The sequence below is a fragment of the Triturus cristatus genome, chromosome 5_1 (genome assembly GCF_964204655.1).
Source record: "Triturus cristatus chromosome 5_1, aTriCri1.1, whole genome shotgun sequence".
Classification (NCBI taxonomy): Eukaryota; Metazoa; Chordata; class Amphibia; order Caudata; family Salamandridae; genus Triturus; species Triturus cristatus.
Window position 1 is genome coordinate 810,485,664 of NC_140587.1, and position 27,051 is coordinate 810,512,714.

Sequence of the window (27,051 nt, forward strand, 5' to 3'; positions counted from 1 at the left end):
GTGCGTTCACTACTTGACTGAACAGGAGAGGCAGGACGGGACCCCTGTTTCTGTTGCTGTTTTTCCTGTTTCTTCGCCCTCCAACTTTGTTTAGGAAAGTTAGGGCGCTCGTCCTTACCAGACGAATTTGCCTTTGTCTGCTGAGAATCAGGATTTATCACAGTTGGCTTAACCCCTAAAGCGCTGCGACCAACCTGTTTATAGGCCATCGCAATAATCTTTGCAAATTCCCTCGGCTTGTCGTCTTCGTCCACTGTGTCTAATTTATTAAGCACCTGGAACTGCATAGCATCTCCTTTGAGGTTGCCCAAGAACATGGTAGCAACCACATCAAAGACTCCGACAAGCCGCATACCCAATTCAATAGCAGCCTCCGCACCATGATTCTCCTGAACACGTTTTATAACGGAGGGCAGTACCGACAGAGACGGAGTGCCATAGCACTTCGAGTATGTCGCTGCAAAGACCTTACCCCAGTTTTCACAATCTGCCATATCTGGGACCAAGTCTTTAGGCAAAGCAATGGTAAGGATCCTGTGCTTCTCCACAGGAGATGTACGTGGATAAACCGCTTCAATTTTATCAAATTTCTCAGCAAGCCAATAAGGGAAATCATCCCTATTCTGGGGTCGCTTGCCCACCACCGAATTGACCATAACAGGACTAATAACCACCGCGTGGTGGTCTGTCGGTTGTCCCGCAACAGCAGTAGCGACCACCTGCACGTTGCGCGACACGTACTGCACTAGAGCCCTATGTACTGTAATCAGGGCAGTGTGCAGAACGCGCAACTCAGCCACCGCTACCTGCAGGTAACGGGGATGAGGCGTAAATCCGGCTAACACCGGCCATGTGGCCCCTGGGATTGACAAAGGGCCCATTCTCGCCGGCGTAACCGCATGGGGAAGGGCGCCATTAAACCAAATGTTGTGCTGCCAGGCAGAAAGAGGAATTTCCTGAGTCCTATAAGGCGTATAGTTGGCTGGTAGCACCGTGGCAGTATAAGTGTGGAACGTATCATCGTCATCACTTGTCGCCGGCAAAGTAACCCAAGAGTAGAACAACTCAAACGGAAACAACGCATCGGCACTCACTACAAAAATCACAGCCATACCATCGTCTGGCACCCCATAATTCGCCAAATGACGTTTCAGGGGTGCTCGGCTATGAGCCGGAATATCGACCGCCATTAGAACACAAACAGTAAATCTACAATATATGAGTAGCACTGGGGTTCAGATTAAATAACCTTTTTAATGATCAAGCTTGAATGAACCTATTTAGTCGAAAAACAGGTAGGTTAAACCGTCACTCCCGTTATCCGGAAACCAGAGTGAGGGTGCTGTGGACTAATACAAGCACTACTAAGGCGTCTCAAATCAACAGACCAAACGTTAGGTGCGCCATGTTGCAGGGATTCTGCTTATGCGCAGAACTATGCGCAGGAACCCAGGACCTCAGTGAATTGCGGTGTACCAAAAACTCACCTCAGAACCCAGAACCCCTATCCGGCCAGCATCAGTGTCCCATTCGGTATCCGAGATTTAGCTCGGCGGTCCCAATGTATAGACAACCCAGAACAAGCGACTTAGTATATTTCTCAGGAATGGTGGGAATCAGAAACACCTTTTCTTAATTATTCTCGTACCAATCCACAACAGAATAAACAGAGACACGGGAAAAGTTTAAAGAGTTTATTTTATAAACCTCTCATCCTAATATGCGGCAGTTTGGCTAACATTAGCAGACAAACGATTAAAATCAAAACCATCAGCATAGTTACAATACCATAGAAAATGAAAGGAGCAATCATACTAAAATGACAGTGGCTCTAGGCCACCTTCCTTTCCCTAACACACTAATAGTATTATTAGACTAATAAAAGGTCTCTAGGCTTGAATGGGGAACCCCATACCGTATAGATCAGCTCAGAGAGTTCACATCACAGAGTCAGCTATGCTCTGCTCCTAGGAACGCTCTTCTTCAGAATATGATGAAAACATGTATCACTGCAATATTAAAAGCATTCGACTTTCAGGTATTTGCAGCTGCGTGCGTGTTATGGCTAAACTAGTGGGCCGATCAACCTGAACTCAACAACATGCACCGTCTAGCGATCCAGACTGTTTCTGTTACACTGTGTACAGACCAAGGTCGCCATTCACTGTTCAAGATGTTAACAACAGACAGTTCTCATGTGAAGCAAAGTCGAGTAAGCATTTCTCAATTCTAATAACATGTGACTACAGTGTCGTGTGCAAAAGCAGCAAAATCGGCGAGATGGCTTTCTAACGTTAAACGCGGTTATGCTAACTTAGCGTTGTACATAGGTAGATAACGATCATCACTACAACATGCAAAGCAACACACCAGCACTACTCACACCACACACAGCACCACCACCACTTTCACACCTGTACCACTAACCCCCTGCACATCACACACCATACACATCAACAACCACACCCACCACTCATACCCCTGCACCCATAACCACTTTGCACACCACACACCATGGCAACACATAAAATGTACAAATTCACAGAGAATGAGCTGACAGTCATGGTAAATGAGATAGTCAGAGTGGAACCACAACTGTTTAGTAGCCTGGTCCAACAGACACCATTAGCCACAAGGACACAAATGTGGGCAAGGATAGTCCAAAGGGTCATTGCAGTAGGGACCACCCCAAGATCCAAAAAGGAGATAATGAAGCGGTGGCATGATCTGAAGAGGGTTGTCAAAGAGAGGAGAAGCAACCACTGTGGGCTGGCTCTGAGGACCGGCGGTGGCCCTCCCATTCCACCAAAACCATTCACAACATGGGAGGAGAAGGTGCATGCCATACTGCATCCAGAGTGTCTCACAGGAGTAGCCGGGGGAGTGGAGGCTGATAAGTACTAACGAATGACTACCACCACACTGACATGTACTGTCTTGCACAACTACAAAGCTACACCACCTAGGACAAATTCCATTAATCTGCACCACACACTCACAAAAACATGTTTCACAGATCCAACATTCACTTACTCCCATCCACTCCAAGCGTAGCTATCAACATTACCATGGGGGCATTTGTACAGGCACCGGCACTACAACTCCCACCAGGCCCCCTTGTCCCACAGCATCAGCAAGATGGAGCCCTCCCCCCACCCCACCCAGAAGCAGTTGGAAGCCATTGCAGTACACCAAAAAAACTTACAGGTAGGTAGCCATCTTCCATGGGAGGGTGTTTGTGGGTGGCAGGCCTGTACCACTACTCACACCATGCGCCGTGCCCCCACCTCAGAAGGATGGAGCCCTCCCTCCACCCCACCCAGAGGCATGTGTCACCCATTACATTACCCTCATCAAACTTACAGGTAGGTAGCCATCTTCCCTGGGAGGGTGTTTGTAGGTGGGAGGCCTGTACCACTACTCCCACCATCACCCATTACATTACCCTCAACAAACTTACAGGTAGGTAGCCATCTTCCCTGGGAGGGTGTTTATGGGTAGGAGGCCTGCACTACCACTCCCACCATGCCCCCTGTCCCACAGCATCAGCAAGATGGAGCCCACCCAACCCAGAAGCAGTTAGAAGCCATTGCAGTACACCAAACAAACTTACAGGTAGGTAGCCATCTTCCCTGGGAGGGTGTTTGTGGGTGGGAGGCCTGTACCACTACTCCCACCATGTACCCTGCCCCCCACCTCAGCAGGATGGAGCCCTCCCTCCACCCCACCCAGAAGCATTTGTCACCCATTGCATTACCCTCATCAAACTTACACGTAGGTAGCCATCTTCCCTGGGAGGGTGTTTGTGGGTAGGAGGCCTGCACTACCACTCCCACCATGCACCCTGTCCCACAGCCTAGCAAGATGGAATCCTCCCTCACTCCGCCCAGAAGCAGTTGGAAACCATTGCAGTACACCAAACAAACTTACAGGAAGGTAGCCATCTTCCCTGGGAGGGTGTTTGTGGGTGGGAGGCCTGTACCACTACTCCCACCATGCACCCTGCCCCCACCTCAGCAGGATGGAGCCCTCCCTCCACCCAACCCAGAAGCATGTGTCACCCAAAACATTACCCTCATCAAACATACAGGTAGGTAGCCATTTTCCCTGGGAGGGTGTTTGTGGGTGGCAGACCTGTACTACCCCTCGCACCATGCCCTCTGTCACACAGCCTACCAAGATGGAACCCTCCCCCCACCCCACCCAGAAGCAGTTTGAAACCATTGCAGTACACCAAACAAACTTACAGGGAGGTAGCCACCTTCCCTGGGAGGGTGTTTGTGGATGGGAGGCCTGTACCACTATTCCCACCATGCACCCTGCCCCCTACCTCAGCAGGATAGAGCCTTCCCTCCACCCCACCCAGAAGCATGTGTCACCCATGACATTACCCTCTTCAAACTTACAGATAGGTAGCCATCTTCCCTGGGAGGGTGTTTGTGGCTGGGAGGCCTGTACTACTACTCCCACCATGCCCCCTGTCCCACAGCCTAGCAAGATGGAACCCTCCCCCCACCCCACACAGAAGCAGTTGGAAGCCATTGCAGTACACCAAACAAACTTACAGGTAGGTAGCCACCTTCCCTGGGAGGGTGTTTGTGGATGGGAGGCCTGTACCACTACTCCCACCATGCACCCTACCCCCACCTCAGCAGGATGGAGCCCTCCCTCCACCTCACCCAGAAGCATTTGTAACCCATTACATTACCCTCATCAAACTTGCAGGTAGGTAGCCATCTTCCCTGGGAGGGTGTTTATGGGTATGAGGCCTATACCACTACTCCCAAAAAGCCCCCTTTCCCACACCTGAGCAGGATGGAGCACTCCCCCACCCAGAAGCAGTTGGACGCCATTGCAGTACACCTAACAAACTCACAGGTAGGTAGACATATCATTCGGTCTTATGACACCACTGAGCAGGATGTAAGCCTCCACCACGTACACACAGATGTGTCACATCACAAAGCCAAATGCGAGCATGTAACTGGCAAGTAGCCACAGATTTGTCACAAAGGAAATGGTGCCATATGACAACACCAGTCCTCCCATTGCACAAATATGCACACCGACCCCATTGCCACGCACAGTGTGCACACAGGTAAGCTAAGGAAACTGTCACAGCTACCAAAGTGTGACACACCAATGCACATGTGGAAGAAAGTCTGGGCACAATCATTCACAGCACCTATTGACATGTGTATCGTCATGGGGCAAGTGCAACAAGGACCATTCAAGAAATTAGAAAGCATGTGTGGTGGTATAAATCAAGATATGCACATGACAGGACAAAGGTATGCAGGAGATGACAATGGCCAGTCCATGGCCAGATGTGACGTCTGCCAGGTCAGACAAATCAACAAAGAGTCCTCAATATAAAACATGTTATGCCAGTCCCTAGATGACACAAGGTCCCAGTAAACATAAATTATGCACGGGTCGCATGGTATGCATTGACACCTCACACCATGGACAAGTAATGCATGTACTACTGCATCATATCAGGAAGCACAGTAGTGCACATAGAAAACAATGTGATGATCAGTCAATTGTGCAGTGTACAAACAGTGAATGACACACAGCTAACACAAAGCTTGCGGGGTACACTACAATGAACATTTCCCATCTGATCCACAGATGACCAACAACTCACTGCAGAGGACAACACCAGCAACCTGCAGAGCCAGTCCCCCCTCCCGGTACATGGACTCTCGGATGTTGACTCCCAGGATTCTCTGGACGATGAGCTCGAATCCGGCCCATCTGGTGTGCCAGGGAGCAACAGGTCCCAGGACCCCATCGTCCCCCCCACCACATCTGCGGCAATAACAACTTTACTGCAGACCCCTGCCGTTATGGCCTGTGCGGCCACTGCCACAACCACCACCACCAGTGCTGCCTGCAACACCCTCCCTGTCCCAGAGGATGACCACCCCTCACCACCGACTGAGGAGGGCAGGGCGAGGATGCGGGTGCCCACAGTGGTGAGGCAACAGGTCCGTGGCAGCAGGGTAGGTGGGAGGGGCAGGGTCACCCACAGACACCAGGAGGCTGGGACCCAATCCCTTGACCACATCACCAGAGTCCTTGGCGCATATGAACAGGCCCAGGGACGAACGGGCCAGTCGGACGAACTGTTACGCGAGCTCAGCCTGCTGATGAGGTCCATCAACACCCGCATGGGACAAATTGTGGACCTCTTGGGCCAGCAAGTGGCGGTACTGAGGGACAGGCCACAACCAACACCTCCACGCCCCTCTGGAGGGCCGCAGGATGACAGTTCACCATCCTCCCCTGCACCCACAGAGAGGGGTGAGTCCTCAAACCCCACTGGCCCTGCAGCAGGGCCCCCCTGCCAAGCGACGAAGAGGCTGTCCTAAGAAGACCCTGGGAGTATCTGGAGGCAAAGCACCTGTCAAACACCAGTCACGGAGCCAGCCCTGATGGCAAACCTCTTCCCCACTGCATTGACTTTTTTGACTGTCCTTCCCCACACTGCTTTGTGAATAACCCTGGGCTGACAGCTACGCTACGCTCGCGAAGTTTGCGCTACTTCGCGCTACATGAATTGCACGTAGCACAGTGCAAAATCGTGTAGTGTAGTGTAGTTGGCATTAGTTAGCAGTAGTAAAAATCTACTCGAGCTGCAGACGACGACAGCTTGCACTGTGAAAGATGCCATTTGCAATGATTGCACAGTGAGGACAAGCATCCGGCACTGTGCAATCATCACGAACAGCAAACTACGCAGTTCGCATAGTGCTACGTGTATCTCGCGTAGTGCGAAGTGCACTTTGTGTAGCTACGCGTAGCGCTACTATGCGAACTACGCCCAGGGTTACTTGTGAATGGCATCTGACTGTTAGACTGAGTCACCACATCAATGTGGTGACTTCTCGATTATCTCATTTACCATAACGGTCAACTCACTGCTCCACCACCACCTCAGTGGAAATGTACCCCCCCTCACATGTCACCATTGCAAATAAAAAACCTTACACACATGTTGTCGTGTCTGCTCCGTCTTTATTGCAGGATGTACAGTCTTCAACATGGTCACAATGTACCAGGAGTATGGACTGTATGTAGGCAAGGAGAAGTTGAAGGCACCTAGGGAAACACAACAGAACAACATTCACTGGTATGGGTGTGGCATCACAGACATCACACAACACCTACCATCAAGATAACCCAACATGCACACGTCACAATGGGCAACAAGTGTCAACATACACGTCCTGTAGATGTTTCCAAATGACCTGTCCCAGAAACATTGCCAACCACTGCTGAGTCTACAACTGGCTGCTGTTATAATTCTCACATACCCCTTCACGACAACAGCAATATCAGCAGACAATGGGTATGTTGTACATTGTCACCCACCTTCAAGTGAAGTAGCGGGTGTTGAGCTGTTCACGCAGGTCAACACCTTCCTCCTCTCCACTGTCCTCATCACTGGACACGGGTTGGTTTGCAGGCTAGGAACTTGGGTCCCCACCATCATCCAGGAGCAGGGGAATCTCCTTGCGAATGGCTAGGTTGTGGAGCATGCAGCATGCCACTACAATCTGACACACCTTCCCTGGCGAGTATGCCAGTGCACCTCCGGTCTTGTCCAGGTAGCGAAAACGTGACTTTAGCAGACCGAAAGTTCGCTCCACCATACGACGTGTCCTCCCATGGGCCTCATTGTAGTGGACTTCAGCCGGGGTCCAGGGATTCTGCAGTGGGCTCAGCATTCAGGGACGGTTGGGATCTGCAGAGTCACCTAGGTATGATAAACACAAATAGACATTGCAATGTTGCTGAGGCAGAGGGCAGCAGGTCACACACCCAGCATGCCATACAACTAGGCACACTCACCCACAATCCATACACGCTCAGGAAGCAGATTAGCCATCAGCTGGGGAACAATGCTGTTCCGCAGGATGTAGGAGTCATGGGCTGAGCCTGGGAATTTGGCACACACGTGGGAGATAATCATATCTGCCAGGCACACCACTTGCACATTTATGGAGTGGTAATGTTAGCAATTCCTGTAAATGTGCTCACTTGCCTGTGGTGGCACAAGCCCGACATGGGTGCAATCAATGGCACAAACAACATGGGGGATGTGTCCAAGGGGATAGAAGTCTCTCTTCACAGCTGGCAATTCAGCACCCCTGGGGAAATGGATGTATCTGTCCTTGTATATCATCATGGCGGACAGAACATCACGCAGCACCATGCTGAACATCGGTTGTGACATCCCACCAGCACTGGCCACTGTTTCTTGGAACAAGCAAGTGGCAAAAAAAAGCAGGGCCGCTATCACCTTATAAGTTGGGGTGAAAACTGTTGGATATGTCCTGCGAGGCTGCAGGTGGGGCTCCAACAGATCACAAAGGGTTTTTAAGGTGGCTCTATCCAGAGGCATTTCCAGATGATCGCCACATCCTCCATGTCCTCCAGCACTATCAAGTGACGAATCAGAATTGGCCTCCTCCTAGTTGAGATGAAAGTGGACACATGTCAATGCAATACAATGGGCACAGCATCTCACGTTCAGGATGACACAACGACAACAATGACTGCCATCAAAATTGAGTTACAGGCCAGCTTGCATGTAGGGACACCTTCAGCTACACAAAGGGCACACGTGTCAACTTACACAAAACAAGTACCTCAAACACCACCTTGGTCAATGTGAATGCACATAGGGATATGGCCACATTTCACATGGGCACGCCTGTGAGTATAGCATCCAGCATATGTGTAACAAATCAACCCCACTGTCTCCTACCTAGCTGCTGTACCTGTCACACCTTCATGCGCCATTTCAACCGGGCACACATCCACAACACAATGACCACCGTCGGCGCAGAAATGACGAAGGTGTGCATGACCAGACATAGGAGGACATGCAAAAAAGATCATCATTCATTGAGACGAGCATTGCTGTGAATGTCACTGCACCTGAACACATTGACATGTGTACACATTGTAGAGTCCAGAACAACACTGTCCTGCCTACCCGACCATCAAATTCCTAAGTGACATGTGAGGGAGTACAGGCCAATCTACGAAATCACATACACAAACATGGCATGTGTAGGCAACTGTGGAGTAAATGGAACATTGGCATTGTGTGCACAATGATGTTCCGGATGTATGACGTTACAACGCACACTTTTACAACGCATGCACTTACAACGCATTTTTTACAATGCATAATCCATTACAACGCATGACTTTACAACGCAGGACACTACAACGCATTTTTAAAAAAAACCTTTACAACGCATTACCATTACAACGCATACTACCTTTACAACGCATACCATTACAACGCATAATATTAAATTACATTTAAGGTAAGTATTAGATAGTATAGGGGTAAAAATTACTATTCTAACTCCAGGGGGTGCAACAGTAAGGTAAGTGTTGGATAGTGTAGGGGTAAAAATTACTATTCTAACTCCAGGGGGTGCAACAGTAGGGTAAGTGTTGGATAGTGTAGGGGTAAAAATTACTATTCTAACTCCAGGGGGTGCAACAGTAGGGTAAGTGTTGGATAGTGTAGGGGTAAAAATTACTATTCTAACTCCAGGGGGTGCATCAGTAGGGTAAGTGTTGGATAGTATAGGGGTAAAAATTACTATTCTAACTCCAGGGGGTGCATCAGTAGGGTAAGTGTTGGATAGTATAGGGGTAAAAATTACTATTCTAACTCCAGGGGGTGCATCAGTAGGGTAAGTGTTGGATAGTATAGGGGTAAAAATTACTATTCTAACTCCAGGGGTTGCATCAGTAGGGTAAGTGTTGGATAGTATAGGGGTAAAAATTACTATTCTAACTCCAGGGGGTGCATCAGTAGGGTAAGTGTTGGATAGTATAGGGGTAAAAATTACTATTCTAACTCCAGGGGGTGCATCAGTAGGGTAAGTGTTGGATAGTATAGGGGTAAAAATTACTATTCTAACTCCAGGGGGTGCATCAGTAGGGTAAGTGTTGGATAGTATAGGGGTAAAAATTACTATTCTAACTCCAGGGGGTGCATCAGTAGGGTAAGTGTTGGATAGTGTAGGGGTAAAAATTACTATTCTAACTCCAGGGGGTGCAACATTAGGGTAAGTGTTGGATAGTGTAGGGGTAAAAATTACTATTCTAACTCCAGGGGGTGCATCAGTAGGGTAAGTGTTGGATAGTATAGTGTAATATTATGCGTTGTAATGGTATGCGTTGTAATGGTAGTATGCGTTGTAATGGAATGCGTTGTAAAGGTAGTTTTTAAAAATGCGTTGTAGTGTCATGCGTTGTAATGTCATGCGTTGTAATGGATTATGCGTTGTAAAAAATGTGTTGTAATGGTAGTGCGTTGTAAAAGTTGCGTTGTAAAGGTTGTTCCCCTGATGTTCCATTGACCATGTGGGCACTGTGCACTGTTGATGTTTGCCAGATGGCCATTGCCATTGTATGGCACCCATATCGCGTTAGCTACCGTCTGGCCCCAGCGGTGTGTCACCAGCACCCCCCATTCACACAAGTGCGGTAGTGATAGGCATGGAAACATGGGGAAATGGCAGTTGGCATGCTCCGCCGCCTGAATCGCAGTGCCTTGTGTCAATGTATGGCACACATATCGAAGTAGCTACCACCTGGCCCCAGTGGTGTGTCACCAGCACCACCCATTCACATAAGTGGGGTAGTGATAGGCATGGAGACATGGGGAAATGGCAGTTGGCATATCTTGGCGGTGACACAGCCTGAGCTGGATGCCCGTTTGAAGGAGCATCAGCAGCAAGCCAGGGGTGAGCATTTGGGGAGGGTGACTTTGGCTGGGAGTGGCTGCATGTGTACAGAGCCTGTGCCAGCGCTGGCCTATGTGATGTTGGTAGTGTGATGCAGTGGCATGTAAGTGGCTGCTGGGCTGGGTGCCGGTGTCATGCATTTGCCATACCTGTACTTACAAAGGTGATTTGAATGTTGCGCATTCCCATTGCATTCTGAGTTGTGGTCTTCGGATTTCTTTTACATTGGGGTAGTCTTGGGAATCCCATGGGAGGGAATGGCAGTGTGCTCGATCTGACTGTGCCTTCATCAATGCGTCCGTTGCATGCACCCCAGCTTGGGGAGGCCTAGACATCCGACAACAATGTGCACCAGTCTTTGGGCCCCAAAGCATGACATGTTGAGTGGCATGGGCTAGTGGCCATTGTGGACTGTCATGCTGTTGTCTGTGTCTGTGTTGTCCCGTCCTGTTCCATCCAGATCTGTCAGTGGCAACAAGTAGTGTGCCCCCATCATGTCCCTAGGTGTGCTCAGAGCTAGTTGTGTGTCTGGTTGAACAGAGCCACAAGCAGGGTGTTGTGCTGTGTGGCCATCACATGGCTCACACAGGCCTGAATTTCCAGTTCCCACGCACTGTTTGAGTCTATATAGTGAGTTGGCATGATGTGATTGCACAGGGTGGTGGGCAACATGTAGATTTGGTTATCTTTTGTTATGCATTGCTTGCATATGTTTGTTCTGTTGCTGCCACTGACCTGACCCTACATCTCTCTCTCATGCAGCATCTCCTGTGGTCACAGAGGGACAGGAGACGGATACCAGTGGGAGTGAAACTAGCACAACAGCTGCACAGGAGCCCAGTAACACAGATGTCACCAGCGCCTCAGAGGGGGACAGGAGTCTGCTGGAGGAATCCCAGCCTGAGACGCAAAGCACCACATCATCTGATGCCAGCGGGGATGCATCCATGTTGGCAGGCACAGGGAATGGGGACTCTGCATCGTCTTCCACCACACAGCAACTAGTGCCCACCCTCTCAGCCACTTCCTCTGGTGCTGCCCGTGTCTGCCTCAGTAAGAGGGGAAGTGTGTCCTTCACCCCTGGCACCACTGCTCCTGCCCCTGTCCCCCCTGCTGCCATCAGTGCTGAGTCTGTGGACCTTTTGCCCCAGCTGTGTGTAGGCCAGACAGCTCCCCTCAATGCCTTAATTGACCACGTCAAAAAATTGGCCCAGGTGGTTGCTTTCATGGAGGGCATACATTCAGACGTGGGTGGGCTGCACCGGACTGTCCAGGCTTTGTCCTCAACAGTGACGTCTGCCCTTCAATAGGCACATACTCTCAGTCCAGCTCCATTCCCTTTCTCTACCTCCCTGGCAGTAGCCACGTCTGACGATAGTGACCACGGTCCACATACTTCAAAGTCACGATATGGCAAACGAAGCACACAGCAGAAGCAACCCAAGCGGTCCCGGGCGCAGCCACCATCCCCACAGAAGACCAAAGCCACCCCAGAGCGCAGAGAGAAAAGCCTGTCAGGCAACACCAGGGGACAAAAAGCAAAGCAGCAGACCTCAGGCACACATGCCTCAGAGGGATCCCCATCCAAGGACTCTCCTGTCCCTACAGCATCTCGCAAAGAGAAGCATACAGTTTCTGTGCCCACCAAACAGGTGGTGCATGCCAAGGGTACACCTAGGAAGGGCTCCAAGGCAGATTCACCCACCACCCCGACTCCCATTCTAAGCCTAGTGAAGCAGGGGAAGGAGGGCACTGTAGTGGTGACACCTAGTAAACAGGGTAAGAGGGGGCAGAGGCAAAGCCAGGCAAAGCGTTCCGCTGGGTCCAGCACATCACCAGAGGGGGAGCCAGCGTCTGCACCTGATGCAGCTTTGGTGGTGAGTGTCCCTATTGTGTCCACACCACTTCCCATTGATCCAGAGTCAGGCAAGCCATTTAGGATCTCCAAGAAGTGGAAAGGCACCCCTCCACAATCTCCCTGCCACACCGTGTCTCCCGTCTGCATGACTCCACCTCCATGTGCCACTACACCACCTGGTCCAAGGAGCCCTCCGTCTTGCCAAGCCACTGATAGCTCTACCTCAGCTGGTCTGCTCTTTCCCTGGTCAAGTGCCCCGACAGTCCCCGAGACACAGCCAGCTCCCAGTCCGCCTGACAGCCAAGTCTGAGTGTTAGTCACCCTCACACACCTGTCTCTCACACACATAGGCCTGTACTGCACTTTGTTATCCACTGACTGTGTTGCTGACCATGGAAAGGTACAGTCACACACATTCCCTGTGCAGCCTCTCCTGGACATACCCTGCACTTCTTTTTTGCCACTGGCCTTGTTGTTCACTGCTGTTTTGCCCTTGCCTGTGCAGCTTCTCATGGACATACTCTGCACCCTGCCCTGGCCACTGGCCTTGTTGTTCACTGCTGTTTTGCCCTTGCCTGTGCAGCTTCTCATGGACATGCTCTGCACTTAGCCCTGGCCACTGGCCTTGTTGCTCATTGCTGTTTTGCCCTTGCCTGTGCAGCTTCTCATGGACCTACTCTGCACTTTGCCCTGGCCACTGGCCTTGTTGTTCACTGCTGTTTCCCCCTTGCCTGTGCAGCTTCTAATAGACATGCTCTGCACTTAGCCCTGGCCACTGGCCTTGTTGTTCACTGCTATTTTGCCCTTGCCTGTGCAGCCTCTCATGGACATACACTGCACACTGGACTGGCCACTGCCTTGCTGTGTGCCCCTTGCCTGTGCAGCTTCTCATGGACATGCACTGCATTTTGTGCCTTACTCTTCTCTTCTCATGGTGCCTATCTTTGCAAAATGTGAATAAAGTCAGTTGCTCCTGTTGTCTATTTTGTCAGTGTCCTTACTGAATAAAGTTGTTTTGCTGTGTGTATATGGTTTACTGTGCCACATGGTCTGTGTGCCACTTCAACATGGTCAATGTTTGGGCTCACTTACTCTATTTATTTCAGGGGTGACTGGGTCTTCAGTTCTTTCTGACCCATATACTTGTGGGGGCAATGGTGTCAATTTAATTTTCAATGGAAAGCAGTTGTCATTTTCTTAATTTGTTCATGTTGGCTATATTGTACACATGTCAGGTTGGGGGGAACTGCCAGCACAGAGTGGGTTTCTGCACACAGTATTGCAGGCAGGCTGGCCAGGGACATCATGTATGTGTATTCTTCCTTTATGTGTGCCCAGTGGTGTATGTGTATGGTCATCTTGTGATGGCCAGTCATCCTAGTCCTATGGCTTACTTTTCATGTGTGCTCTTTGATGGTCAGGAAGTGTGCAGTGTGAAGGGGTGAGTTAGTGGGGAGTGTTGATGTGTGCATGCCCCTGCATTGTCCACTACACACATGTGTCACCCAGGAGTTGTTTGCCTGTTGTTTTGATTGTGGATGTGGTTGTATGCACATGTGTGAGTTGTATGTTGTGCACTGTGCAGTGTGTTGGTGTGTCCTTAAAGTTCTGTCTGACTCCTACTTGTTGTTTTTGTCACTTGTGAGTATGCAGAGTGTGTGACTGGCAAGTCAGTGTTGTGTTTTGTTGCACATCCATGTGTCTTGTTACTGTTTGTGGAGACTGTGCAGACCTGCTGTTCCACACTGCCATTGTAGTTGTGTTTACTCATGCATTGCTGTCACATGATGCCTTTTTGCCTCCAGTATGGCATGTTGTGTGTGTTGCCATACCATCCCTTATCTGTGTTTCAGATGCCTACCCATTGTGGGTCTGCACTCCCTCTCTTTGCGTATGGTACACTCCTGCCATGCCCCCTGCTGACATGCAGTACACTTCACTTTGGTGTCAGCTGTCCCCGTGGTTTAGATGTGTGTGTGCCTCCCCATCACTTCATTTGTGACACTGTGCTTTGTGGTACAGTTCTTTTGCCAGGATCAAGGTGTCACTCAGGGCATTTCTCCAATTGGCTGTATGTGATGTTCGTGTGCTGTTTGTCAGTCATGGTTGCTCCTATTCAGTCCAACTGTGTGTGCTGCCCAGTTCTCTGGTCAAGTTGTTTCCACCTTTGTGTCCCAGACTTGTGCATCTGTTGGTGTTGTGTTGTATGTATGTGTGTTGGCTGTGTTATTGCTTCACTTCCTGGGTGTGCTGTTGTCTTTGCGCTGTGCTGATTGGTGTTGTGTGGGTTGCTGTTCTGACACTGATGTCTGTGTGGGGCTAGTATGCTTAGTGTGCACACACTGCTTATTGCGCATGCAGTGCTGTGTGTGTATGTTGCCTTGTCATTGCCTGGTGTCCATCCCCTGTTGTCCAGCTGTGTTTGCAATGTGATTATTCTGCCTGTGCATCTGTTTGTTTGATGTGGCTGTGTTGTTCTGTGATGGTGCACTTCTTGTGTGTGTTGTGGTATGTTGTCTGTGCATTGTTCCTGAGTGATGTGGTTGTGCACTCCTGTTGTGTCTGTGCTCCCATTGCCTTTCCACAGTTTAGCTGCACAGGGCATGTCTGCTCTTGTTGTGGTTCTGTGTGTGTTTCTGTTGGGTTATGTGTTTGTCTGTTGTTTTTGTGCAGACCTTTGTTCTGGCATCCCTGTGTGTGTGTGATGTTTGTGGCTACCCCCAGGGTGTGTGATTGTTTGTGTGTGTATTGACTGGCAAGTATGGCCAGCCTTCAGTGTGTTTGACACTGGTGTTGTGTGCTGCTGGTGTGAGGGGGGTATGTGTGTAGATTCCTACTGGTGTTTGTCAGCCACGGAGTGTGTCAATGGGCCCTGTGCATAGTGCTGCTGGTGTACTCCTGTGAAGTAGTTGTATAGATGTGTGGCTGTTCACAGTTTGCCTTCAGGGCCTTCCTTTCATCCGTGTGCCTATACATGGTTTGCCTTGCTGTCTTCCTGTGTTGTTGCACTGTGATGTCTGTGCTTTGACCTCACTGACTGTACCAGCCATGTGTGCTTTGATGGTCTGAGGGTGTTGTTCTCTGTTCCTTGTCTTGCATGTGATGTACACATGCTTGATGTGTGTCTCCATGGCCTTCCATTTGTCTGCAACCCACTTTGGTTTTCCAATTTGTTGTGCTCCATTGCTGTTGGCATGTGGGGTGTGTATGTGTCTGTGTGTCAGTCTGTGGCATGTATGTGTGACTATGCAGGCTGTGTGTCCATTTGGATGTTTGTACTCATTTTTGTTTCCCTTAGTGTGGTGGTGTGGCGGGGTGTGTGTTTCCCTAGCCCTGTGCTACTGTCCTATATGTTGTGTGTTCCTGTGCAGCCACTCCTTCAGTGTCTGTCTCCTTGGTTGTTTGTTGTGTGGTGCAGGGTGTGTGTTCACCTGGCTTGTTGTTGTGCATGGGGGTGCACAGGGGGGCACATGGCATGTGCCTTCATGGGGTGCGCTGGTGTATGGTGGGAGGGGGTTTGGCCCCCTGGTCTTTGTGCCCTGCACATGCCTGGCATTGGTCCTGCCGTCTGCATTGTGCGCATGTATTTCCTTGTGTTCACCGCTGCGGTGATGTGACCGGGATATTGCTGCATGGTCGCGGAAGATGTGTGTCCAGGATGCAAAGGCGTGACTTGGTGGCAGGTGGGTGATGTGTGGGTGCCCTTGTGGATGTGTCCCTGTCCCCACCAGGGTGTCTGATGTGGATTTGGACCCTGTGTCAGCCCATGTGTTGTGTTCGTGTTATTGCATACCTGCGACGTCATCCACGGTGGTCCATGAGTTGCTGGTGATGTAGCAGGTACATATATTAACAACTAGAGAGTGAGGGATTATTTACTCTTCGTCCCCCTGACGAATATACTTAATAACAACATAAGAGCAAAAAGAGAGGGAAAATGCTGGGGCAGCACGAGGAGAAACCTCTTTAAGTCATATGGATTGCAATGGTGGATAGCTACCACTAACAGCAGGTACATGTAGATTCTGACGCTTACCTATCTCCCCTTTTCCACGGTCCTATAGGTAGCTTTACCCCCTCCCGGAACCCATGAAGTGAAGCAACTTTCCCCTTCATGTAAGCGCCGAGTTCTTCATGCTTTTACGATTTGTTTGAATCCATCGTTTCAGAGCGCGTACATTATGCGCTGTGTCTGGGCACTATTAGTGAGCAAATTATCTTAATCACACGTTAAACTTTAACTACATTGCAGTCGAAGTTGTACGGGTATTGACCCGGATTCAGGGCTCCTCCGTCCATACAATTATATGGAATGGTAGCCTGCATGACACGTTTGCATGAGTGAGAGTCATACGTGTCTTGACCCCTCCGCCAATGCGATTGCACGGAGTGGATGCTTGCCTGATTTTGGGCCTGATGTGTTTTGGGTTGCGCAATGAACTCAGACTGCGTTAAGCACGAGGTGATATAGCACTATTATCCTCTGTCACTCCTGCTGAGGAACATCACAGTGGTCACACTGCGGCTGTATGTTTTTCATGTTTGTTCTCTTTTTCAGAATACAGTGGCTCTTTGGAAATCCCACAAGGCATCATTGGTGAAACCGTGAGTTTTGCCTTGCACACACCACCCATAGGTCAGGATATGCCTTAGTGTGCGTATACCGCCATGGGGGTCTGGTCCTGAAGAATGCCTAGCTAGTAATGCACCCATAAGCAGAAAAATGTTGACCAACCTTCACGTTATTGTTCAAATCGGACTCTCCTGGTAGGCCTAACCAGCCAGCTCACGTCCGTCTCACTTGTTTTAAACGATCACTGGTTCTCCACCATTAAAATACTTTGGGAAATAACCAGGGATCTTTTAACCTACACTACCCCTACACTTACATGAACCCCCCAAAAAACCTGCTCCGCTGTAATTCAGGCGTCAAAGTACACGTCAAAGTACACCAGGGGGACACTCGGTCCCTCTGGTGGGAACCCAATGATGAAGCATGTCACCAACTAGGTTGGTGAGTGAGGGTTCTTTTAAATAAAGAGGTTTCTCCTCGTGCTGCCCCAGCGAATAGTCCCTCACTCTCTAGTTGTTAATATATATTTAGCAGCGCACAGCTGCGAGAGTTTTTCTCACCCCTTTTTTTGCTCATTTTAGCCCTCCTTTCGTAAGCATGGAGAACTTAGGCCTTTCATACACTAATGAGGAAGTGAATGCCCTTTTGGCAGATACCTCTCTGTTTTCAGATCCCTCTATTGCTCAGACAATATCCCAAACTACAGAGTGGGATAAACTTACGGAACAAAAAAGGAACCGAATCCGCACCATCCTCCACGGAACTATACTCACTGAATATCTAAGAAACAATATGGCACCAAAAGGCCTTTTGGTGACCAATGCTCCGAGAATTTTTCTCGATGACGCACTTTTTAGAAGAGAATGGGCCCAGATCGCGTGGCACTGTACCCGCGACTGGTTGGTGCTTATAATAAAAACAGCCCTTCCTTTATCCGAGGCACTACTTGTGGAAATTCAGCTAACGGAAACTCATTTCAGAATCACACATACAGGTAACAAAAAGAAGCTGGAAGAACTGAACAAAGAAATCAATGAATATAAGTACACTTTAACACAATCCAAAGCACAGAAATTCCAGAAAGACCTGAAGCGTTTCTCGTACACTAAAACGTTTCCGTACTATACCCCTCTGCCAAAGAATGACTACAGTACAGATGGCTCAGGAGATGATACATCCACTACGAGTGGGTCAAGCGGGGAGAGCTTTAAATGTAGACAGCGAGGGAGAGGCAGGAACAGACGACAATATTACCAACAACCGTGGCAACCTTTCCCACCAACAGGAGGAGTAGGGTACCACAACCCTTTTCAACCACCTCATTTCCAGCAGATGATGGGCTGAAATCCCAATATGATGCCTCACCCCCAGTTCCAACAGAACTTGTACCGCCCACCTTTTTTAGAAAGGATGCAGCAAAAGAAGAGGATCGAACCAGGTACACTGGGAACACGAGGAAGCAGTGGGGTACAACACACAGAGCAAGGACCGGGAACAACAAGCGGGCCCCAGCAACCAGAAAGTTTAGTCACCAATCTCTCATGTGTGGTACTCACCAGGGACGAAATAGCAGTCCTGGAAAAGGGCTTGGGGTTTGTACCCACAGCTAGGCTGGACCGTTTTAATCTCCATTGTGAACTCAAACTCAAAAGTTTCTTTGAAAAGGAAACAACTGAGGGGACACCAACACCTACAGGCAACTCCGGCTTGAGAGTGAAATCGACCTTCACCCCTCCTCCACACTCAGTACCTCCAGAAATTACAGCTTTCGAACAGGCTCTATTCAATGATATCAAAAATTTCCAAGATACGGCCACCTTCAAGAATATGAGGGCCACCGAGTTTCAGGCACTCCAATCCCTTCAGTCTAATACCAGCATTGTCATCAAGTCGGCTGACAAGGGGGGTGGCATCGTGATCCAGGACGCAGGAGACTATGATAACGAATGCAGGCGCCTCTTGAACAACCAGACCAACTACACTCGCCTTGACACGGATCCCTCCACGGAACTTCAATTGACTATGAAAGAATTAGTGTAACATGCAGAGTCCAATGGACGCATCACGAAACATGAGGCGGATTTTCTGACCACCAGCAAAGGCATCATTCCGTATTTCTATACCCTGCCAAAAACTCATAAAAATAGAATGCCCCCACCTGGACGGCCCATTGTGTCGTGTATAGGTTCTTTGCTGGATTCGTTGTCAAAATACTTTGATTTCTTCCTTAAACCCTTGATCCAAGCTACCAGCACTTACCTCAAGGACACCAAGAGCCTTCTAGCCCTATTGCACGAAATGGAACTCCCAGAAGAACCTACTTTCCTGGTCTCGCTAGATATAGAGAGCCTGTACACCTGTATTCCACAAGACGACACCATCAAGGTCATCAAGGACATCTTGGAGAGAGCACAATGGGATTTAATCAAACCTCAAGAGTTTGTGGTAGAGTGTGCCACCATTCCTCTGAAAAGAAACTTTTTCGAATACAAAGGGGAACTCTTCCTTCAGTCCACCGGTACTTCGATGGGCAGCATTTTTGCTCCAAGCGTTGCCGGGTTGTATGTGTTCGATTTTGAGTCTAAATATATACTCTCATCACGAAACCCTTATGCATCCTATGTATCCTTTTGGAAAAGGTACATAGACTATATTTTTATCGTATATGGAAAGGTACAGAGGAAATACTCCTAGCATTCTGCGATTGGATCAACACATGTGACCCAAATCTGCGTTTCACCTTTATGTACAGCAAGGACAAGATGGTATTTCTCGATGTGGTTATCAGGAAGAATGGAAACCACCTCCAGACACTAACGCACCACAAACCCACAGCTAAGAACAACCTGCTACATTTTTCAAGCTTCCACCTGCGCCCCTTACGGGAGAATCTCCCTTTCGGCCAATACTTACGCCTCAGACGTAATTGTAGTGAACTTCAGGATTACCGAACACAGGCCTAGGATCTGACAAATAAACTCCAGAAGCGAAGCTATCCAGGCAAAATACTCAAAAAAAGCTGCAAGAGGGCCAGGAACCAATATAGAGAAGCCCTCCTTGAAGACATCCCGAAATTGACAGAGGAGATACCTCTGACGTGCGTCACAACGTACAATGTAGCTTCCAACGCTGTCAGCAAATCAATCAGAAAACATTGGAGAATCCTTGAGAGTAACAAGCGCAAATGGGAGAACCCCCTCTTTTCCTTTAAATGAGCTAGGAGTATCAAGGACTCTGTTGTCCACACTCGCCTCAAGAACATGAATAGGGACGATAATCAATCGGTACTCAATGCCTGAGGCCTCCCACCAGTAACGGGTCATTTCCCGTGTGGAGCCTGTAGCGTCTGCCATCTGACCACCCCTACAAAGCAACTTACACTGGAGATGGGGAAACTATGGATGCAAAGGACACACACAAACTGTAATTCTACCACCGTGGTGTACCTGATCACTTGCCAGATATGTCGGCATGACTTCTCGTACAGTAAAGCAGCGGATTTGCGAACATCGCAGCAATATTCGATGCAAGAAGAACATGACGAAGCTCACGGACCACTTCTTACAAACAGGGCATACATACCACTAATCATCTGAGCTGGACTATCATCGAACAATTATAAGTGGATTCAAACACACAGCAACTGTTGTTCGAAAAAGAGTAGCGCTGGATCTATCGTTTGTCCACCCACAATCAAGGCCTTAATGATAACATCCCGTGGGGTACAGTGATGAAACGCTGACATTTGAACACATGGCTTCAACTTTCTTGATGTCCTTTGACCACGATACATAGGTCGGTCCCCTCAATTCCCTACGCCATGTTTTTAACTCTACTGACTGCTGGAACTCCATACACTATGCATACACCAATGAGAGCCAGATACAATTAAGGGCCCTTGATCTAGGACATCTATGGGGTATAGCTAGATATCCCTAACCCCTCTATACAGCGCCTTCACTGAACTTTTGGCAATACACTACAAAAGGCTGATGTTAGTTGCATCTCCATCTATCTGACCCATTGGCATTCCAGGGGTTCATGCTCCACCTCCCCAAGATACAGATTCACCCTTGAGAGCAGCGAGGGTCTTTACAGGGCATTCCGTCATCACAGACTATTTCCCATTTGCTGACTGAGAATGTTCATTGCACACTATAAAAGCGGGGTTATAGTTGGGTTCAATTGGAACCTTAAGTTTCGAATGACTATTTAAATTTCCACCCCGGTACACGATTCTAACATGCCCCAGTTTTCTCTTATAAAACCTGTTGAGTTCTAAATAAAGCTTTATTCTGGATGTGAGCACAAGTTAGCGGTCTAGTGCTCCCTATCACGTGATCGGAGCACACTAAGCTCATTGACCCACTTCCGGGTCACGTGATATGGATCTTCTATTTCAGGACCGTTACCGCATTGCAGCGGTAATATTCGGGTCCGCGGCAGGCTAGAGGCATGTCTGCAGAGGGAGAGCACTAAACAAGAAGTAAGTGATATGAATTGCAATGGTGGGTAGCTACCACTAACAGAAGGGACATATAGATTCTGACGCTTACCTATCCCCCCTCTTCCACGGTCCTATAGGTAGCTTTACCCCCTCCCGGAACCCATGAAGTGAAGCAACTTTCTCCTTCACGTAAGCGCCGAGTTCTTCATGCTTTTACGATTTGTTTGAATCCATCGTTTCACAGCGCGTACATTAATCTCTGTGTCTGGGCACTATTATTGAGCAAATTATCTTAATCACACGTTAAACTTGAACTACATTGCAGTCAAAGTTGTACGGTATTGACCCGGATTTAGGGTTCCTCCGTCCATACAATGATACTGAATGGTAGCCTGCATGACACGTTTGTATGAGTGAGAGTCACACATGTCTTGACCCCTCCGCCAACGCGATTGCACGGAGTGGATGCTTGCCTGATTTTGGGCCTGATGTGTTTTGGGTTGCGCTGTGAACCCAGACTGCGTTAAGCACGAGGTGATATAGCACTATAATCCTCTGTCACTCCTGCTGAGGAACATCACAGTGGTCACACAGCGGCCGTATGTTTTTCATGTTTGTTCATTTTTTCAGAATACAGTGGCTCTTTGGAAATCCCACAAGGCCGCATTGGTGAAACCATGAGTTTTGCCTTGCACACACCACCCATAGGTCAGAATACGCCTTAGCGTGTGTATACCGCCATTGGGGTCTGGTCCTGTAGAATGCTTAGCTAGTCATGCTTCCATAAGCAGAAACATGTTGACCAACCTTCACGTTATTGTTTAAATCGGACTCTCCTGGTAGACCTAACCAGCCAGCTCATGTCCGTCTCACTTGTTTTCAACGATCACTTGTTCTCCACCATTAAAATACTTTGAGAAATAACCAGGGATCTTTTAACCTACACTACCCCTACACTTACATGAACCCCCAAAAAAACCTGCACCTCTGTAATTCGGGTGTCGAAGCACACCAGGGGGACACTCGGTCCCTCTGGTGGGAACCCAATGATGAAGCATGTCACCAATTAGGTTGGTGAGTGAGGGTTCTTTTAAATAAAGAGGTTTCTCCTCATGCTGCCCCAGCATTTTCCCTCTTTTTTCGCTCTTTTGTTGTTATTAAAGATGTAGCAGGTACAGCACCGGGAAAACGTGTAGAGCTGGATCCATGGCGGTCGTGACCGGGTGGTGTGGACCGGGACTCTGGTTACACGCTCCGCTGTCGAGCTTCCGCCGTCTCTGGTTGGGCGGTTTCTCCGCTGCGGTGCGTCTGCTTGTTTGGGGTATCCTAATTTGTGTAGCGGGGCGTACGTTATTCCGCACGGAGGTGAGTCTCCATTGGCTCCCACCGCTGCGGTGGCGGGCGCACTTTGATGGCGGTGCGCATTGCACCACGGCGAACAGGAAATGGGCTATGTTTGGCCATACTAATATGGCGGATGTGAGGACCGCTGCTCGCGAGTGGAAAAAGGCATTTTTCCGCTCCGCCAGCACCGCGACGGTGCCACCGTCCGACATCCTAATGGACCTCTTAGTGCCTGGGCATGTATTTCCAGTGGCCACTTGCTAAGCCTAAAATGTTTGCCCTATTGGTTCATCTTTTGCTTTGTCATGTGTACACTGTTGGCAATAACCTGTTGCACTAATAAAAGATATGAAAAGGGCACTCACACGTTTCTAATCTGTCTGGGGCCCTACAAACCCAAGAACTGTCTCTGCTGCTGTGTCTGTAACCACTGCCGTAGTGTCAACAGCACCTATTGCAGAGCTCCCAGCAGTTTAGAGACGCGCTGGTTGGAATTAAAACAAACGTATTCACCGTTCCTCTTTGCTTAACAACAGCTCTCTCCTTGTAGGTGCCACAGTCAAAACATAGTACACAACATACCTACTTGTGGTAAATGTAAGCAGGCCAGCTCACCAGCCTGATCTGTCTACTCCTCCAGGTCACCTTCTGACGCCTCTGGTTGCTCCAGTGCCGGTCCCTTGTTCACCTCTGGTTTTTTGCAATCCTTGAGGGCCTTTTGTAGAGACTAAGGATCCATGAAGATTCAGGACGTTCGGTTCATCATGACCCTAAATCTGGCTGGATTTAGCATGGCATAGTCGAACCCAAGATCTCGTAGCCGACGCTTCAGGGGTGCAAACTGCTTCCTTACTTCTTGCATCTTCATGGTAAAATCCGGGAATAGTGAGAGGACAGATCCCTCGAATGGTAGTTCCCGTAATTCCCTAGTGAGTTTCAGTGCAGCGTCCCAAATCTGTAATTTAATAACTTAGCAATTACAGGTTGAGGACGGGCACCAGGTGGAGGCCTAGGGCCCAATAATCGATGAAGTCGCTCTACAATAAAAATGTCTGAGAAAGTGTCCTGGCCTAGCAGGGTCACCAGCAACTTTTCAACGAAGACCTCCATATTTCCCATCGTTGTTGTTTCAGGGAGCCCTGCAATTCAAATATTGCTCCGCCTTGACCTTGCCTCCAAATCCTCTGCTTTGTCTTGCAGGACCGTAAACAGTTTCCTCAATCCTTATTTGCGCATTATCGGTCTCCATTTGGGCGTCTTCAACCTCAGATACTCTCCGCTATGTCATATCAAGGCACTCGGCGCGCTTGTCGATACATTCTGACATCCGATCCATCCTGTAGGCTAAAGAGTAAATTTTTCCATCTATGGTGGATAGCCTCTTCTGCATTGCAGACAATATCTGACGGATGTCCTCCTCGGGCTCTTCAGTGTTCATTCGTTGGTCTGCAGCGGCTTGAGGGGCATCATCATCTCTATGCTGTGACTTCCACTGCTCACACTGCAGTTTCGGATGTGACTTTTTGACCTTACCCATGATTTCTGAGAGTCCAGCAAAGATATCGCTGCCCTCCAAATCCATTAGGGCACAGTGATGAAGTCTCATCGTAACCACAGCGTGGCAAGCCTCCACACCGCGATCAGTATTGCCAGCATTCTCTAAAGTCGTGTTCCGTAGACCGGAATCTGGGAGCACTTAAATGTTCCAAATCCCTATTTCACCTCCGCTTCTATCTGAGGTGCAATGTACGGTCCTCGCAAAGCCACAGGCAGAGGAAGACGCATGAGCACGTGTATCACCACTCCCCACTGCAATCACTGAGAGGTTCCACAGGCCCTTTAGCAGCTGGTCTCAAGGAGCTTTCTCCCACTGGTTGCTACCTTTATAGGCCTTGTGTGTCCTCAACGTCAATTTCACTAGTGGCCCGGGCACTCCCTCTCCTCACCAATGAATCAGTGGCAGTTGCTAAGGCCTTTTCGGGTCTTCCTTTCCTCTAGACTCGCACCCAAGCTGTGAGTGCGGATCAACCCCCGCGTCTTGCCAGGACCCTGATCTCGATCTATACGTGGCTTGGCTGCACCCTCTGTGGGACTCCTTCTCCCAGAAAGTGCGATCTCTAACCGCTCTTATCAGGCAGATCAGCTTTGGTTCGCACAGCTCTGCGACGCATCGTGCAGGGCTCGGGGTATGTCCACTTTCATTTAATGCCCACCAGAATTTTGTGGTAAGAGGTCTCACCGCATTCCAGCTGCAGGCATCAAGTCTCGGCCATGTAGTGACACAATTGGTCCTCAGAGTGCGCTCCGATGCAGGGCGCAGCCGCGGGCACTCTTGCGGCCCTCCGGGCTCACTCAGGGAGCGGCAGACAAACAACCACTCACGCCGCCGTTATACCCTGCAGTGTCATTGGACCCAGTGCTTTAGCAGGCCTCACCATGTTTTCTCAGCAGGCAGCGAGGTCATCCACTTCATTGGCACCCTTTGCGTCCCTGGATTGCTTTGATACCGCCGTGGGTGAAAGCTCACTCCGAGTGCCCCCAGCACCAGGATTTCTGTTGGATGGGCTAGATGGCTCACAGAGCTCGCTTAGGCAGCGGCCAGCTTCTTCAAGCCAGGCAAGCTCCGCCCCCCCACACCACTTGGTAATGTAGGCTCACAGTTGGCAGAGTCCAGGTGCTGGGTCAAGGTTGATGGAGCATTTTGTCCCTTAAGAAAAAGTCAGGAGGCCAGCCAACTAGCACATGGATTCACTCTGGAGTCCTGGGTTCAACAGATGCAGGTACAGCTCTTCGCACCCAGGCAAGAGGGCAGCAGGTCAGCACAGCAGGGAAGCAGTCCTTCAGAACAGCACTCCAACAGAGTTGCTGTGCATTCAGCAGCACAGTAGTCCTTCGTCCTTGCAGAGTATCCACAGGTCCAGAAGTGTACTGAAGAGTTTGTGTCTGGGGTCCGATATGTATACCTCAGCCTTCCGTTGAAGTGGGGAGAAGCTTCTAGAGGTTTCCTGTTTAAGTCCCCAGACATCCTGCCATCCCTGTCCTGGCTCCACACTAATTACAGGGGGTATGCAGCCCTTTGTGTGCTGGCAATACACAGCCTATTCAAGTTTAAGTAGGACTGTGCACAGCTTCGTCCTCCCATCCTGCCAGTAAGGGCCCATCCAGACACAACTAAGCTCCATATTTTGTGTGACTGTCTAGGAAGAATACACAAACCCCCATCTGTTAATGTACCCAGTAATGTTGTAGGAGAGTAGGATCTGCTTCACATGTTTACCCCCACTTTTTGCTGGTGTTTCACTGTTTTTCGACTTTAGTCTGGCTGGGACCCTGCTAATCAAGGCCCCAGCCTAGCTGCTTCCTCTCTAAAATGATTCCACGTACTTTAGGTACAGTTCAGAATGGAACTGGGGTGCCCTTATAAGTTCCTAGTATATGGTATACTATATACCCAGGGCATGGGTACCCCAGAGGCCTACCAGGGGCTGAAGAATGTATTATACCACCTCTGGAAAGCCACCCAAAATGACACCACAGGTCTGCTACTGCAGCCTGGGTAAGGTGGTGCATGCATCCCTTACTAAGATATAGGTTCACTATATCTCACCATATACCCACATATAAACCTATAAGTCACTCCTATGGCATGCCTTATCAATCCTGAAGGCAGAGTGCTTGGTTCCTATGTGAGAGAGTGCCTTGCATGAGCAGAGCCCCTCTGCAGTGTTCGAAGACCCTTCTTTTATGCTGTTGGTAGTGAAGCCTGACCATATACTCTTAAGTGCATTATAACCAAACGGTAAATGCTAAGTTTGGACTGGCTGCACAGAAACATGTTGTGTTTGATGTCAAACACCTTGGAATCATACCCCCACACCAGTAACTGGTGTGGGAGTATGATCCCACCCTTCTAGAGGGAGAGACATGACAGCACTGTTATACCCGGTAGAAACTTAATAGAGCCCTGGCGTCACAAAATGGATGCTGCAGCCACAGACACGGATCTGGCCTCCTGCTGCTGACCGAAACTCCGGCAGGTCTG